General features: G+C 41.9%; 1 long non-coding RNA gene across 1 annotated transcript in view; it reads left to right on the forward strand.

Moving 5' to 3' along the window:
* Window positions 1-18382, forward strand: part of LOC149127939 (uncharacterized) — a 45687-nt gene that overhangs the window by 3799 nt on the left and 23506 nt on the right. Inside the window, exon 2 of the long non-coding RNA XR_016229639.1 lies at window positions 3499-3571. This is a non-coding gene — a long non-coding RNA (uncharacterized LOC149127939). The remainder of the gene's footprint in view (window positions 1-3498; window positions 3572-18382) is intronic.

Consider the following 18382-nt stretch of genomic DNA (forward strand, 5'->3'; position numbering starts at 1 on the left):
GGAGTTTGGGAGGAGTGTCTCTTTTTTAATTGTTTTGAATAGCTTGAGAAGTATTGAAATTAGTTCTTTTTTAAATGTCTGGTAGAATCCTGTAGTGAAGCCATCTGGTCCTGGGCTTTTCTTTGTTGGGAGGGCCTTTATTATTAATTCAATCTCCATCTTAATTATTGGTCTGTTTGGCTTTGTATGTCTTCATGGCTCAATTTTGGTAGGTTGTATGTGTCCAGGAACCATTTCTTCTAGGTGACCCTATTTGTGGGCATACAGCTCTTTGTAGTAATTCCTGATAATTCTTTTTATTTCTAAAACAAATATATTTAAGAGAATTTATCACTGTCATTTGAGAAAATTGACATGCTTAGCTTATTACTTTGATCAAAGGCTATCTAGTGTTCCATCTACTCATTAGAAGAATTTTCAGGCCGGCGCCATGGCTCAATAGGCTAATCCTCCACCTGTGGCACCAGCACAACAGGTTCTAGTCCTGGTCAGGGCACCAGATTCTGTCCCAGTTGCTCCTCTTCCAGTCCAGCTCTCTGCTGTGGCCTGGAAGTGCAGTGGAGTATGGCCCAGGTCCTTGGGCCCTGCACTCACATGGGAGACCAGGAGAAGCACCTGGCTCCTAGCTTCAGATCAGTGTGGTGCGCTGGCTGTAGTGCGCTGGCCGCAGCAGCCATTGGGAGGTGAACCAATGGAAAAGGAACACATTTCTCTCTGTCTCTCTCTCTCACTGGCCACTTTGCTGTCAAAAAAAAAATTTTCATGGATAAATGCAATTCAAAAATCCATCTGTTTCAAAACATTTCCATGCCAAAGATGTAGATGCTAGAATCCTCAATTATCTGCTCTCTTAATGTTTCATATCATTATATATTGTATGAAATATAATATGTGTAATTAGATTTTTAAAAATATACTTATTTATTTGAAAGGCAGAGTGATAGGATATTTCCCATCAGTTGCTTCATTCCCCCAAAGGCCTGCAATAGCATGGCTGGGTAAACCTGATTCAGGAGCCAGTAATTTAGTCTGTGTTTCCCATGTGGGTGATAGAAGCCCAATTAATTAGACCATCACCTGCAGCCTCTCAGGGTGTGCATTCATAATAGGGGCTCTCTGAGGGGTTAGACCTGTGGCAGAGGAGATAAAGCTGCTGCCTGTAATGCTGGTATTCCATGTGGGCACAGGTTCAAGTCCCAGCTGCTCTGCTTCTGATCCAGCTCCCTGCTAATGTGCCTGAGAAAGCAGCAAAAGATGGCCCAAATCATTGGTCTCCTGAACCCACATGGGAGATCTAGAAGAAGCTCCTGGCTTGTAGCTTCAGATCCAACCTACCCCAGCTGTTGCAGCCATCTGGGGATTGAACCGGTGGATGGAAATCTACTTCTCTCCCACCCCTAATTCTGCCTTTCAAATAAACAAAATAAATGATTTTTTTTTAAAAGGCACTCTGATATAAGTAGCATTGTTATTGCTGTGGCAAATGCTTGTCCCTGTAATCAGTAAAATACAGCTCTTTCTAATAGAGAGCTGTTCTGAAATTCACAGCCTCAGAGAACATCAGCACTTTACATTATCTCAAGTTAAAACCAACATTCTTGCAGAAATTATCTGAAGTTCTTTTCAGAACAAGTGAAACTCCACAAAGCAGAAGGGCATCTATGCAAACTCATGGGGGCTGTTTTTATAACCATTTAGAACTTTGACAGAGCAAAAGTGTTCATCATGTTTCCTTTTACTTTTATAGCTGTTGTACAGAATTAGGGAGAAAAGTTTGTTAACGATGTCATAGTGTAATTACCTTGATCTTGAGTTTAATTCAGGTTAAGCAGACTATGCCTTTTAGATCATAAAGCTGATGTGATCATGAACTTTAGAATAAAAGAGATCACAGACTTGTGCGAAGTGTCTGAAAGTTTGAGCCCTCAAATGTAGTGACTACAAAATCAATGAGTCAGTCACAGAAATTTTCCAACTATTTTGACTCTTGTTAGTACTAGGAAAAATTTTGCACCTCCTTTGTATTATCATCTAGTTTTTATTTATTTATTTATTTTTGACAGGCAGAGTTAGACAGTGAGTTCGTTCACCCCCAAAGTGGCCGCCATGGCTAGCGTGTTGCAGCTGGCGTGCTGTGCCGATCCAAAGCCAGGAGCCAGGAGCCTCCTCCCAGTCCCCCGTGCGGGTGCAGGGCCCAAGGATCTGGGCCATCTTCCACTGCACTACTGGGCCACAGCAAAGAGCTGGACAGGAATTAAAAAAAAAGATTTTGGGGCAGCACTGTGGCATAGTGGGTAAAGCCACTGCCCGCTGTGATGGCATCCCATATGGGTGCTGGTTCAAGTTCTGGCTACTCCACTTTCAACCTAGCTCTCTGCTGTGACCTGGGAAAGCAGTGGAAGATGGCCCAAGTCCTTCCCTGCACCTGCATGGAAGACCTGGAAGAAGCTCCTGGCTCCTGGCTTCGGATTGGTGCAGCTCCGGCCTTGGCATCCATCTGGGGAGTGAACCTGTGGAGGGAAGACTCTCTCTTTGTCTCTCCTCTCTGTGTATAACTCTCACTTTCAAATAAGTAAATAAATATTTTTTAAAAAGATTTTTTATCAGCTCATTTAAAAGTCAGAGCAATAATAAGGGAGGTACAAAGAAATATATTTTTCATTCACTTGTTCACTCTGCAATGCTCACATCAGCCAATGCTAAGCAAGTCTGAAGAAAGGAGACAGGAACTCCATCCAGGTGGCACAAACTCAAGTACTTGGGACATTATCCCATACTTCTCAGGTGCATTACACAAACCTGGATTGGAAGCCATAGAGTTGCTAGGACTCAAACCAGGCACTTTGAATTAGGATGCTCAGGTCTCAATCTCTGAAGCACACTATCCAACCCATAATCTAATTTTTAATTTTCAGGTGACCAGGCACAGGGCAGCAGGGTTTTGAGAACAGTAGGTTATTGTACACAGCAACTCTCTGTTGATTTGTAATTCATAATGATAGTCAAGAGGATAACTGAATTATGGTTCTGCAGCTAAGTTTTCTGTGGTTAATCTAAAGGGAGTAAACAGGAATAAACAAGTGAAAACACATCAGTAGTTAAGATGGTACTTGGTGGGGGGCAGTGTTATAAAGTGGTGGGTAAAGCCACCACCTACAATGCTGGTATCCCATAATGGGCACCAGTTCATGTCCCAGCTGCTCTACTTCTGATCCAGATCTAAGCTAATGGCCTGAGAAAGCTGAAAATGGACCAGTTGTTTAGTGCCCTGCCACCCATATGGGAGACCTGCATGCAACTCCTGGCTCCTGGCTTCAGCCTGGCCTAGACCTAGCTGTTGCACCCATTTGGGGACTGAATCAGATAATGCAATCCCCCCCCATCTCATCTCTTTGTGACGCTTTCAAATCAATCTTTAAAAAAAAGGATGTTTGGGATGTGCCTGTATTCCATATTGGAGGGCTTAGAGTTTAAAACTGTCTCTGCTTCCTATTTCAGCTTCCTACTAATGCAATGCATACCTTGGGAGGCAGCAGGTGATGGATGAGACCCCTGATATCCTGCCACTCATGTGAGTAACCAAGATTGATTTATGGGTGCTTAGCTTTAACCTCAACCAGTCCTGTTTGTCATAGGCATTTGTGAAGTGGATAGAAGAGATTGCTATCTGTGTCTCTTTGTCTCTCAGCCTTTCACATAAGTTAAAATGAATACAAATTTAAAAAGAAATAATCAAACAAATAATCATAAGAGTAAGTTACTAGAGGAGTGGATTGAAGGTTTCCAATAAAGACAAAAAGTAGGAGAGCAGAAGATTTGCACTGGTGGGTGGGTAACACATTGACAGTAGGGACTCAATTTTAGAGCACTCAAGACTCCATCTTGAGAAAACACCCCCCACCAAGAGACTCTGGTATGAAACTATGATCTAAAAAACTCAGAAAATAGCAGTCCACTACATCACACTTAGCAGAGCATAGAAACCCCCCAGCAGGATCCCTCAAGCTATACCAGATAGGCTATACCTTGGTTAATGATAAGATTGTAATTTGTCTATGTCTCACATATGCTTTAGGCCAACACCTGGATTAATGTCAAGATTATAATTGGAATTGATAAGACTGTAATTGGTATTGTCAAGATTATAATTGATATAAGTTTCACATAGGTCTTAGGTTGGCTTGACCCCAGTAACCATATATTCCCCCTGATCCTAGCAACCATGTATTCCCCTTCCCATTTTTTGTGGTTTTTGTTTTGGAGTTGAGAGTTCGTTAGGTCATGAGGCGGCTCTCTACTTCTGGCAATAAAGGAGAGTCAAATTTTATCCATGTGTGTTGCTCCTCTGTTTGCACTCACTCAAGTAAACAGTGGATAGGAATTGAAGGAAGGAATCTTGTAGAAATGACTTTATTCCGAGACTCAAGCATAATGTGTTTGGGTGAGCATGTTGATATGAAGGTGGAAGTGAATGTGATGTCAGTGTTCAGTGTAGGGATAAGAACCATTACTTCTGTTTGTGTGGTTCTGAGTTCATATCTTAGATGAATGCTCATATGACTAGTGAAGCCACTGGCTGAAGAAGAAATTTTTCTTTGGGAGAAAATTTTATGCTTTATGTTGCAGACATACCAGAGTACTTCAGTTTGTGTAAATGGAGTTAAAAATAAGTTTATTTTCTGAAAGTAGATCTTTGTCAAAATTAAGAGTGGAAATGGGAGAGGGAGGAAGAAGGGTTAGAGCATGGGCGGGAGGGAGGGTAGGGTAGGAAGGACTGCCATGCTCATAAATCTGTATATATAGAATACAGGAAACTTGCATAACTTAATTAAAATTTAAAAAAAATTTAAAGATTTATTTGGATGCAAAAAATTGTGAAATCTGTACACACAAGAAATCTTCAAAAAGTTAATGAAAACTGCATTCTATGAAAAAATTGCATGCATTCCAAATGATTTTCTCATTATGGGTAGTTCAAAAATTTTATAGAAACCTAAGCTACTTACCTTTTAATTCCATTTTAAAATGAGGTTTTTGAAGTTCACTTAGACCTTATTTTAGGCCTCTGACACACAATTAGAAATTAGAACCTGTAATGTGTCTCACTTGAGTTATTAGACATGGCAATCATAGAGTTAACAATGGATGGGGCCATCACAGTGGCTCAATAGGCTAATCCTCTGCCTGCGGCACCGGCACCCCAGATTCTAGTCCCAGTCAGGGTGCCAGATTCTGTCCCGGCTGCCCCTCTTCCAGTCCAGCTTTCTGCTGTGGCCTGGGTGTGCAGTGGAGGATGGCCCAAGTCCTTGGGCCCTGCACCCGCATGGGAGACAAGGAGAAGCACCTGGCTCCTGGCTTCGGATCAGCGTGATGCGCCAGCCACAGCTTTCTTCCTTCCCTCCCTCCCTCCTTCCCTCCCTCCCTCCCTCCCTCCCTCCTTCCTTCTTTCCTTCCTTCCTTCCTTCCTTCCTTCCTTCCTTCCTTCCCTCCCTCCTTCCTTCTTTCCTTCCTTCCTTCCTTCCTTCCCTCCCTCCCTCCCTCCCTTCTTCCTTCCTTCCAGATTTATTCATTTTTTAAACATAGAGTTACAGAGAAAGAAAGAGAGAGAGAGAGATCTATTTGCTAGTTCAATCTGCAAATGGCTGCAATAGCCAGAGCTGGACCAGTCTGAAGCCAGGAGCCAGGAGCTTCTTACAAGTATCACACATGGATGGAGAGGCCCAAGCACTTGGGCCACCCTCCACTGCTTTCCCTGACACATTAGTAGGGCACTGGATCAGAAGTGGAGCAGCCAGGACCCACAGGTCCCTATATGGGATGCCAGCATCACAGGTGGTGGTTTTACCAATTATGCTACAGCACCAGCCCCTCCCTCTTTTCTTAATGGGATATTCTATCTGTTGCACCTTGAGCCAACACACCAGGCTACTTCTCCAATATATAATTGTTCCTATGTCTCCAAAAATGAATTATCAAGGGTAAATATGATATTCCAGGTATAATGAAAGAAGTATAAACTGAAATACCAATGCAGTAATATTTTTAAATTGCATAGCATAAAAGAGGTATTTTGTCAAATTATCATTCCACATGTGTAGGAAAAGGTGAGTGGTAACATGAAAATATGGGAAATTCCCAGTGCATGGAAGAGGATATGAGGTATTCATGGAGCATGAGAATGCTTTAATTTGCTAGATGCAATAGTATTTCTAGATGTATATTAAATTGATTTAGTGAATGATGAATCTAGTTAGACCAGGATAAATATCCTTGTCATATACTCTGTCAGATGCAGCCACAGGATTGGCAAACATTTTGAGTCACAAAGCTATCTTTAATCAGGAGACATAATGACTAAGAGTCTGCAGTCTTAGTAAATATGTGGTAAAATAAGTAACTAGAATGAACTAGAAAGTCAAATTAAGAAGATGGAACTGGATGGAATAGAGGGGGAATTCCCTTGCAGTGCCACCAGTGAGTCACATGGGACAATATTATGAATTAATTAGAAGATGGCATTCCTGATAAAGCTTAAATCTGATGTGTGCCCCTGAAGATGAACATGTTTGGATTCTCAGTTTTTAAAAAGGTAAACCTTAGGGCCGGTACTGTGGCACAGTGGGTTAATGCCCTGGCCTGAAGTGCCGGCATCCCATAAAGGTGCTGGTTCGAGACCTATCTGCTCCACTTCCAATCCAGCTCTCTGCTATGGCCTGGGAAATCAGTGGAAGATGTCCCAAGTCCTTGGGCCCCTGTACCTGTGTGGGAGATCTGGAAGAAACTCCTGGCTCATGGCTTCAGATTGGCACAGCTCCAGCCATTGTGGCCAATTGGGAAGTGAACCAGTAGATGGAAGACCTTTCTTTCTCTCTCTGCCTTTCCTCTCTCTGTGTAACTCTGACTTTCAAAATAAATAAATAAAACTAAAAAAAGAAGAAAAAGGTAGATCTGAAGTCAAATTCTTGCTATGCCATACTACTTAGCCAAGTACTTTTGTTATATTGCTAAAGCTTTGAACTACCTTCTCACTTAGAATTAGATAATTAATCTGTAGTAGCAGATTTACATTGGTTCTATTAGTGTGGGATGGCAGTGTTTGTGGCTTAGCAGGTAAAGCCACTTCCTGTGATGCTGGCAACCCATATACGCACTGGTTTATTCCCAGGCTGGGCACCATCTGGTATACCAGCTGCCTTATTTCAGGTCCAGGTCCCTGATATTGGCCTGGGAAAAGCAGCAAAGGGTGGTCCAAGTACTTGGGCTCCTGCTACCCATGTGGAAGACCTGGATGAGGCTCCTATCTCCTGGTTTTGGGCTGACCCACCCTAGCCATTATGATTTTATTTATTTATTTGAGACATAGATGTAGAGAGAGAGAAAGAGAGAGAGAAATGTCTTCTACACACTGGTTCACTCCTCAAATGGCCACAACAGCTGGAGTTGGGCTGATCTGAAGCCAAGATCCAGGAGCTTCCTCTGGGTCTCCCATGTGGGTACAGGGGCCCAAGTGCCTGGGACATCTTCTACTGCTTTCCCAGCTGTAGCAGAGAGCTAGATCAGAAGAGAAGTCAGGACTAGAACCAGTGCCTATATGGGAGCTGGGCTGCAGGCAAGGATTAACCTGCTGTGCCAAAACACAGGCTCCAGTGTGTAAGTCTCTTGAATCTACAAACTCCATCATTCTTCAGACAAGGCCATGAGGAAATTGGAAGTCCTTGCTTCCTTTTAGAGAAGAGTACATCCTCCCTTGATGACCACTTCTTTCAACTGGAGTCTCAGTCACAGATCCTTCATGGAGGGACACTCTTTGCACAAATGTCCTGGCTTCCCACACCTGAAATGCTCTCGTGTGCCTTTTAGCCATCTTGATATGGACTGATTCTGAGGCCACTGAGTGTTACAGCAATTGCCATTCTATGAGTCTGTTGTATGCACTGCTTCCCATGTTGGAATATTTTCTCCTCTTTAACTCTATCTACATTATCACTATAGAAATGCTGCTTTTACTACCCGGCTCATGGGTATTTGGGATTCCATACAAGTTTTCAAACTGTATCCCTAGAAGTAAGTCCTCAGGAATGTATATAGGACTAAGCATCTGAATAGTTTGTTTTTAGTACCAGAGAAGATAAAAACAGACCTGGCTATTCATAAGCCCAATTATCATTAAGCATGTGACTTGGATTCATTTCCTTAACTGTAATTTTGACACATTACAGTCTCTATTTGTACACAAAATGAGGTCCATCATGCTCAGGCTGACTTGCCCCAAGTAGTGGAGTTGGAAGCATACCAGGGGATTCCAATTCAATCCCATCGAGGTGGCATGTACCAATGCCATCTCACTGTTCCAGGTGATCAGTTTCAGTTCACAGTTGGTCATGGTGAAGGGACTGGGAGTCAAAGGGAACACATAGACAAGTCTAGTACCTGCTAACGCTAACTGATGGAGTAAATAAAGGGGAGAGTGATCCAACATGGGAAGTGAGATACTCAGCAGACTCATAGAATGGCAGATGTCCTAAATAGCACTCTGGCCTCAGAATCAGCCCTAAAGGCATTCGGAGCTGGCTGAAAAGCTCATGAGAGTATTTCAGGCATGGAAAGCCAAGACACTCTGGCAAAAGATCTCTGCGAGTGAGATCCCAGTGGAAAGAACAGGTCATCGAAGAAGGAGGTACCTTTCTCTGAAGGGAGGAGAGAACCTCCACTTTGACTATGACCTTGTCTAAACAAGATAAGAGTCGGAGAACTCAGAGGGCTTCCATAGCCTTGGAAACTCATGACTGGAGCATAGGGAGATTACTGATGCCATAGACAGGAGTGTCAATTGGTAAAGTCAACAACAGGAGTCACTGTGCACTTACTCCTCATGTAGGATCTCTATCCTTAATGTGCTGTACATTGAGATTTAATGCTATAACGAGTACTCAAACAATATATTTCACTTTGTGTTTCTATGGGGGTGCAAACTGTTGAAATCCTTACTTAATGCATACTAAACTGATCCTCTGTAAAAAAAAAAAAAGAAAAAAGAAAAAAAAAAAAGAAATTATCAATTCCCAACTTGACTCTCACTGGGATTAAACATGACAATAGGTCTGCTCTGATTTCATCATCATTTAAAAAAATAATCTATTATTTTTCACTTTATGTTTCTGTGTGGGAGCAAACTGTTGAAATCCATACTTAATGTATACTAAACTGATCTTCTGTATATTAAGATAATCGAAAATGAATCTTGATGTGAATGGAAGGGGAGAGGGAGTGGGAAAGGGGAGGGTTGTGGGTGGGAGGGACGGTATGGGGGGGAAGCCATTGTAATCCATAAGTCGTACTTTGGAAAATTATATGCATTAAATAAAAGTTTAAAAAAAACAAACAAAAAAAAAAAACAAAATGAGGTCCATTATTTTACCCACTACATTGAGGGGGTTCTTGGTAGGAAAATGGTGCAGTTTTATCTATGGCATGGTCTACACCCTGACATCATCCTAGGCTCTAGCTCCACCACCATTGCTGGAAGCCAGGTGCTCACATGGCCCAACCATCATTGTGAAGCTCCACCCTTATCCTAATGGGATTTGCTGCTCCTGCTTCCCTGTCCACCCTCTGGCAAAGTTTTAAAAGGACCTGTTCTTGAACACATGGCCCTATCTTCTCTTCCACTCTCTCCTCTCTCATCTCACTTTCTCTTGCTCACTCTCTCTTCTCTCTGCGCTCTCTCTCTCTCTTATAATCTATTTCTCCTTCCTTTCCACAATAAACCCTTTCCCTTACTCTGCTGTTTGGTGTGTTTTGTGACAATCTTACAGTTCCCATTTTTTTTTTTAAATAACCAGTGTATAGCCAAAGTAACATGCTAAAATAAAAAGAAAAACATCCCAGAATGCAACAGAGAATACTGCTGCCTGGTTTGAGATGGAATTTCAGAAAGTCACACCAGACCTGGGGTATAGAACCCCAGGAAGTCCAAGAAAACCAGAGTAAATCTGAAACAAAAAAAAAATAAAATAAAAAAGAAAACCCTGCCTGGTCTGAGATGAAAATTCAGAAGGCCACTCCAGAACTGAGATAAAAATTTCAGGAAGCCCATGAGAACAAGGGTTAAGGTACAATAAAAGCTAAAATAAAAAGGGAAACTGCTTGGTTCAAGATGAAATCCCAGAAGGACGTGCCTGACAGGGAATAAAAATTTCAGGAGCTCCAAGGGAACCATAGAAAAGCTAAAATGAATAAATAAAAGAACTAAAATGCAAATGTCACTCAGCAAATCCCTGCCATTTCTGCCACCCATGCTGGGTCTCAACACCTCCTGGTTTATACAAGCTACTTCTGTCCCCAGCGCTGTGGGATTTGAGGGTGCCTTGCAGGCCTCAGCTCTGCCAGGCCAGGACCAACACTGCAGCACACAATCAGCTATGAGGGCTGCCATATTGGGGATGGGTCTGTTGCCCATCTTCCAGGAAGGGTAGAAGTCCTCATGGGGACAGCCATCTTGGCAACCACATGTTTTTCCTGGAAGTACAATATGGGGCAAAAGTCCCACTCTCCACTGCAGGCAGTGGAACCTCCATTGTGTTTGGAGTCCTGCCTTCCTGATGCTATGCTATCTTGGTTACTGGGCAGCAGAACTTATTCTACCACCAGAAATTTGCAAATGAAAAGTTGTCTAGCATGCCTGATTTGAAATGCAGAAATCTGAGGCAAAGCAACATCTATGATTTTAAAAACCTTTCTGTAAAACTAAAGGCTTGATTTTTAACATCCACAAATATATAAATGGTCCTTAAGACATGTTACAGTCCACTTGGAAACATTTATGTATTGCAAAACTGTCACAGACTTGCTCCTCTTTCTCCTGCCTTTCTGTCCAAATTCAATTAATGCTAACAGTCCGTATTAGGCTCTGCTCCCCAAAACAAACCAAAATCAGAGACACAAAAGACAATCTTTGCATTTTAGCTGAGCTTCCCAAACTGCAAGCACTGAGAGAAAAGAGACTGGGAGACAATGAAACTTAACCAGGCATTGCTGAGACAGAAACTGCTTGAATTCTATTTAACATTCTGCTCCATTAGAAACAGATTTCTCTTGGCTGGCTCTGCCAGTATGTTGGGGGCTAGGTCTGGCCCAGACTCTTACTTCAGGCTCTATTTCTTTCTTTCTTTCTTTCTTTATTTTTAATTTTTTTATTTTTATTTTTTTGACAGGCAGAGTTAGACAGAGAGAGAGAGAGAGAGAGAAAGAAAGGTTTTCCTTTTTCCATTGGTTCACTCCCCAAGTGGCTGCTATGGTGGCGCTGCACCAATCCAAAGCCAGGAGCCAAGTGCTTCCTCCTGGTCTCCCATGTGGGTGCAGGGCCCAAGGACTGGGGCCATCCTCCACTGCACTCCTGGGCCACAGCAGAGAGCTAGACTGGAAAAGGAGCAACCAGGACAGAATCCAGCACCCCAACCAGGACTAGAACCTGGGGTGTTGGTGCCGCAGGTGGAGGATTAGCCTAGTGAACCACAGTGCTGGCCTAATTCAGGCTCTTGTCTGTTACTTTGAGGAGAATTCTAAGCACAGGAACAAACATGACCTTCAGTGTAATGAAGTTCATTTATAGAGTGAGAATAATACAGAAGGACCTAAGGACTTTATTTAGGGAGAGTGGGCCAGGAAGGGTAAACAGGAACTTCCATATCCTGCTTTACTTGGGTCCACGAGAAGAGAGAGCCCTGCTGTTCACCAAGATTCTTATTGAAGTAGGCAGGCATACAAGTTAAAATCAATTAGGTTTGTTAGCTAGAAGACCATGCCTTCGCCATGCCCCTGTGTGACCTCACACCCTACCTGGCTACACCTGAGTGCCCACCAGCTATTAGGTTAATTAACCACTCCCCTTTGGAAGTGGGTTAAAAGCCTAGGACATGGTGTGTCCCTCCCTCGCTTCTTTGCCCTGGCCTCTTGCCAGGAGGGGGCTTGCTGTAGCCCTGTGCCTCCAGGGTGCATGACCTTCGGCCCACCTGCCCTAGGCTTCCTGGCCTAGATGCTCCTCCAAATGGCTGGTTCCTGGTGCTTGGTATGAACCCAGATTTACCTCTCTCTTAGGTAAAGCACTCACTGTTCTATGATTTCTCTCACTGAATAAAAGCCTAAAATGTACCATGCTGCCTCATTTATTTTTGCTGGAATTTAGAATTATTCTCCAAATATTAGGCAAGAACCCTCTTGAGCTTATGAACATTGGGGATCTATTAATAAGCATATGGTGATATCATATGGCACCCCATGTTCCGGTAACATATGTGGCACCTCAGATGGCAGTTCTGGGGAACTTCAAGGGACCATATCTCCATGTAGATTTTAGGGGGTCATCTCCGATATCATAATGAGCTTCAAAAAGGGAGTGGTTACACAGTCTGACAAGTGGGTCAATAGGATTACATGAGGCAGGCAAGATGTGGCCTCTAGTTTATGAACTATCTCTATCTTGAGTTTTCTCACATCAATTTGAAAATTGCATAAAGCAAAGATTAGAAATTTATATTTACAGCAGTACTGATATGTAAAATCATTTTTTTTTCTTTTTAAAATTCAGCTCCCACATATATGGTAGAACATGTGATAAGTGTCTTTCTGGAACCAACTTATTTTTTGCAACTTAATGTCCTCCAGCTGCATGCATTTTGCTGCAAATGGTAGAATTTTATTACTTTCTATAGCTAAATAAGACTCCATTGTATATATATGCCACATTTTCTTTACTCATTCATCTGATGACAAACACCTTAGTTGATTCAAATTTCAGCTGCTGTTGTGAGAGGCCAGAGCTCTGCCATGACAGACTTCTCACAAGACAAAGGAACAGACTAGGCCCAGAACATGCCTGTTGAAAAAAAAAAAAAAAAAAACTGACACTGGGAAGTTCTTGGCCCAGCAGCACCAGGTGGGGACAACCAATAAAGTGGGCAGACTCGATGTATGGCCATATGTGGAAAGAAGGAATGTGGATGTAATACTTTTTGCCTGGCAACTATAAAAACCCTCAGGAACAAAGAGAAGGGGGTCTTGGCCTCCCGGCACTGTGTTGCTTAGGAAACCAGACCCGAGCATGCTGGACCTATAAATAAAGTCCCTTTGTTCTTTGCATTTTGGTGAGTCTCGCTGGTTCTTTCTATCTGGGTGATCCAGAACACAACACTGTGACTCCCTCTTTTCCAATTTTGGTGGCTTTTATTTCTTGTTCCTCCCTAATTGCTGTTGTTAAGACTTACTGCACAATATGGAACAAGAATGATTTCTAGTTTTAGATCTCTTTGAAATGCTTTCAGCTTTTTCCCATTCAGTATGATACTGCCTCTTGGTCTGTGATATACAGTCTCCATAATTTTGAGGAATATACCTAATAAATTCTGTACATAATTTGTTGAATGTTTTTTTTTTTTTTATTATTTGACAGGCAGAGTTAGACAGTGGGAGAGAGAGAGAGAAAGGTCTTCCTTCTGTTGGTTCATCCCTCAAATGGCCACCATGGCCGGTGCTGTGCCAATCTGAATTCAACAGCCAGGTACTTCCTCCTGGTCTCCCATGTGGGTGTAGGGGCCCAAGCACTCAGGCCATCTTCCATTGCCCTCCAGGGCCACAGCAGAGAGCTGGACTGGAAGAGGAGCAACTGGGACTGGAATCCGGTGCTCATATTGGATTTCGGCGTCGCAGGTGGAGGATTAACCAAGTGAGCCATGGCACTGGCCCCATTGTGGAGTGTTTTATGATGAAAGAGCATTTAATCATATCACATGCCTTCGCTGTATTTATTGAGCTGACCATATGGTTTTTATTATTTTATTTTGTTGATGTGATTTGTGACATTTATTGATTTTTAAATGTTTAACTACCCTTGAATCTGGGATAAATCCCACTTGATCATCATGCATGACTGTTTTGATGTGGTTTTGCAATCAGGTTGCTAATATTTTTTTTTGAGAATCCTTGCATCTCTGTTCATTAAGAATGCAGGTCTGTAGTTTTCTTTTCATATTGTATTCTTGTTCAGTTTTGGTATCAAAGTGATATTGGCCTCATAAAAATGTTTGGCAGAGTACATTATTGTTCAATATTTTGGAAAAGTTTGAAAAGTTTTAGAGTTACTTTCTCCTTGAATGTTTTGTAGAAATCAATAATAACGCCATCATTTCCTGGACTTTTACTTGATGGAAGATTTTTGATTACTACGTCAAATTCCTTGCTTGTTACAGGTCTATTTAGATTGTCTTGTAGGGATTGGAGTCCCTAGCTTGCTAAATGCTGGTTTTGCTTGCTTGCCTGCCTGCTGTGTAGACCTCGTCTTAGGCCATGAAGGGGGCAGGCCAGGTCCTTGAGAACAAAGAAAATAAGCTCTCCTGGAATTTATGACCTTCTTTTCCCCACCAGCTCCCATGGAATTTATGGCCCAGTGCTTCCCACCAGTGCCTCCCTGTGCCATCTCCTTTGTGTGGCCTTCCTGCCACTTAACGTATATAGCCTATACATTTAAATGAACCAATGATCATGTTAGGTCCCAATACCTTGCCATATAGAGAGTAAGAAGGTAACCTACGTAGGAGATGACCTGCACCCTTGTAAGTATGAGGCTATAAAAACCTCTTTTATGCAAACGAGGGGGCCTTTTGCCTCTGTGAGACTAATGGGCTGTGTGCGGGTAGGGGGTCCCAGTCAGCTGGTAACAAATAAACCTCTGCTTTTGCATCCAGGACTGAGCCTTGTGCATTGATTGGGAAATTCAGACTCTACAGTTTATAACTTCTTGATTTAATCTTGGAAGGTTATGTGTTATCCACTTCTTTGAGGTTTTTCAGTTTATAAGCATAAAATTTTTCAGAGTAACTTCTTATGCTTCCTGGTGTTTCAGGGGTGTTGGTTGTTATGGCTTCCTTTCCATTTCTAGTTTCATTTATTTGAGTTGCTTGATTTTTTTTCTCTTTTTCCTTTGTTAGTGTAGCTAGATACATATCTATTTTATTTATAATTTTGACAAATCAGCTTTTTATATAGTGATCATTTGCATTGTTTTTTAGTTTCAGCTTCTTTCTAAAAGATCTATTTATATATTTATTTGAAGATAAGAGTTACAGAGACAGGAGAAGTGACAGAGAGAATGGGAGACAGAGAGAAAAGGATTTTTCATCTACTGATTCACTCTCCATAGTGGCAATGACCAAGACTGGGCCAGGTGAATCCAGGAGCTTCATCCAGGTATCCCACTTGGGTGACAAGGACCCAGGAATTTGGGCCATCATCTGATGTTTTTCCCAGACCTTTAGCAGAGAACTATATTGGAAGTGGGGAAGCCAGGACACAAACCAACACTCATATGGTTGCCAGTGTCACAGGCAGTGGCTTTAATTGCTTTGCCACAATGCTGGGTCCTCAGTTTCATTTATTTCTGCTCTGATCCTTATTATTTCTCAGCTACTGCTGATTTTTGGCTTGGTTTGTTGTTGTTTTTCTAGGTCATCATAATGCATGATTACATCTTTGAGATATTTTTCTTTTTGAATGTTGGCATTTAATTCTGTAGATGTCCCATTTTATTTTTTTTAATTTTAAGACACAGAGAACAGATTTGATGATTTTGATAGATACAATTCTAAGAAGATAACCATTCTTCCCTCAATCCCTGCTCCTTGCAATTCCTCTTTCTTATTTCCTTTATTTTTCTTTTAATTTTTATATTAACATGACTTTAATTTACTTTATAATCATATGTTTAACCAGTGGTACCACAGTGCCAGCTCCTGATTTTTACTTCTATTGCAGGACCCCCTTCAGAATTTCTGTAAGGCTGATCTGGTGGTTGTGAAAGCTCTCAGGTTTGCTTATCTGCAAAATAACTTATTTCCCCTTCACTTTTTCTTTTCTTTTTTGATAGGCAGAGTGGATAGTGAGAGAGAGAGATAGAGAGAGAGAGAGAAAGGTCTTCCTTTTTGCCATTGGTTCACCCTCCAATGGCCACCACGGCCAGTGCACTACGGCTGGTGCATTGCGCTGATCTGAAGCAAGGAGCCAGGTGCTTTTCCTGGTGTCCCATATGGGTGCAGGGCTCAAGGACTTGGGCCATCCTCCACTGCACTCCTGGACCATAGCAGAGAGATAGCCTGGAAGAGGGGCAACCTGGACAGAATCTGGCGCCCCTACTGGGACTAGAACCTGGGGTGCCAACGCCGCAGGTGGAGGATTAGCCTATTGAGTCATGGCGCTGGCCTCCCCTTCATTTTTAAAGGATAATTTTGCTGGATATAATATTCTTGGTTAAGACTGTTTTCTTCTAAGACCTTGAATATGTCATTCCACTCTCTCCTGGTCTGTGGGTTTTCTGCTGAGAAACTGATGTTAACCTAATTGGCTTTCCTTTGTATGTAACTCAATGCTTTTCTCACACTGTCTTTGGGATTCTCTCCTTGTTCTTTTCTCTCTCTTTTTTAAAGATTTATCTTATTTACTTGTAAGGTAGAGTTACAGAGAGAGAGAGAAAGAGAAAGAGAGAGAGAGGCAGAGGCAGAAAAAAGGATCTTCTACCTGCTGGTTCACTCCCTGAATGGCCACAATGGCCAGGGATAGGCCAGACCAAAGCTAGGAGCCAAGAGTTTTGTCTAGGTCTCCCACATGGGTGCAGGGGCCCATGGACTTGGGACATCCTCTGCTGCTTTCTCAGGCAATTAGCAGGAGCTGAATCAGAAGTAGAGCATCCAGAAATATAACTAGTGCCCATATGGGATGACAGCACTGCAGGCAGTAGCTTTATGCACAGTCCACAGCGCTGGCCTCTATTCTTAACTTTTGAAAATTTGACTACAAAATGCCTTGGAGAAGATTTTTTTGGGTGAGTCTGGTTGGGGTCCTTTCAGCTTCTTGAATCTTAATGTCTAAGTCTCTTTCTAGATTTAGGAAATTTTCAACTATTATTTAATATAGCAGGTTCTCAATGCCTTTTTACTTTTCTCCTCCTGAATATATGATACAGATAGTAATTTATTGGTTTTCCACATTTCAAGTAAGCTTTCTTTATTATTCTTCATTTCTTTCTCCTTATTTTTGTCTGACTGGATTGTTTCAAAATCTTGTTCTTGTGGTCAGTCCTCTATTTGGTCTATTCAGATGATAAGGCTTTCAAATATATTTTTTATGGGGATGGCACTGTGGCACAGCATGTTAACACCCTGGCCTGAAGTCCTGGCATCCCATATGGACACCAGTTCTAGACCTGACTGTTCCACTTCTGATCCAGCTCTCTGCTATGGCCTGGGAAAGCAGTAGAAAATGGTTCAATTCCTTGGGCTCCTGCACCCATGTGGGAGACCCGGAAGAAGTTCCTGGATCCTGGCTTTGGATTGGAGCAGCTTCGGCCGTTGCATCCAATTGAGGAATGAACCATTGGATGGAAGACCTCTCTCTCTTTCTGTTTCTCCTTCTCTCTCTGTGTAACTCTGACTTTTGAATAAATAAATAAATCTTTAAACAAAGTTTCTTTTTTTTAAAAAAGTATGTTTTTTATTTCACTGATTAAAGATGTTATTTGAAAAATTTTTACTTGGTTCTTCTTAATACTTTCTATCTCCCTAGGAATATTTTCATTTTTGTCATCCATTGATTTCCTTACTTTTTAATCTGTCTATGTTAACATGCATCACAAAGAGTTTCCTTACAATCATCATGTTGAATTTTATTTCTGGAATTTCAGAGATATCCTACAGTTCAGGATCTACTTCTGGAGAATTTCATTATTTTTTATTTTTGGTGGCATCAGGATATCTTGCTACATCATTTCTTCTTTGTCCTTTCATTGATGTCTGTGCAACTGGTGTACTCCCCCCTTCTGCTTTATGGAGTAGATTTCATTGGAAAAGATTTTCTGGTTTATATGGAATGCATATAACATGGCTTGTTGTTTTGGTTTTAATTCTAGGCATGTAGTCTCTGAGTCATTTCATTTGTTTTAATAAATGTCATTTGTGCCTAGTGACATATTGTCTAGTCTGCTGAAATTTTTAGGGATAGAAGTGTGGCTTTGTGATGAATATGGGTTTCCTAGGACGTGTATCTTCAGTCCAGAGAGTTCAATGTCAGTCTCCCTGGAGATTTTGATAGTCAGGGCCTTGTATTTGGAGTTTTAACAAAGGCAAGTGTCTTCTTGTAACAATGACAACCTTGAATGATATTGAGTCTTGTGGATCCAGTACTGTGTGATGTGATTGGGCCTTTACCACATCCTTCTAGGATAGTCCAATTGATGTTCTGGCTTATAACGCCAATAGTACTAGTCCTGGGACTACTAGATGTGAATGAAACTGCTCTAGTCCTGAGGGGTGACTATAAGGCATACAGGAGACTTTGCTCT

Source organism: Oryctolagus cuniculus, chromosome 2 (genome assembly GCF_051225735.1).
Source record: "Oryctolagus cuniculus isolate XC-2025 breed Fujian yellow rabbit chromosome 2, ASM5122573v1, whole genome shotgun sequence".
Classification (NCBI taxonomy): domain Eukaryota; kingdom Metazoa; phylum Chordata; class Mammalia; order Lagomorpha; family Leporidae; genus Oryctolagus; species Oryctolagus cuniculus.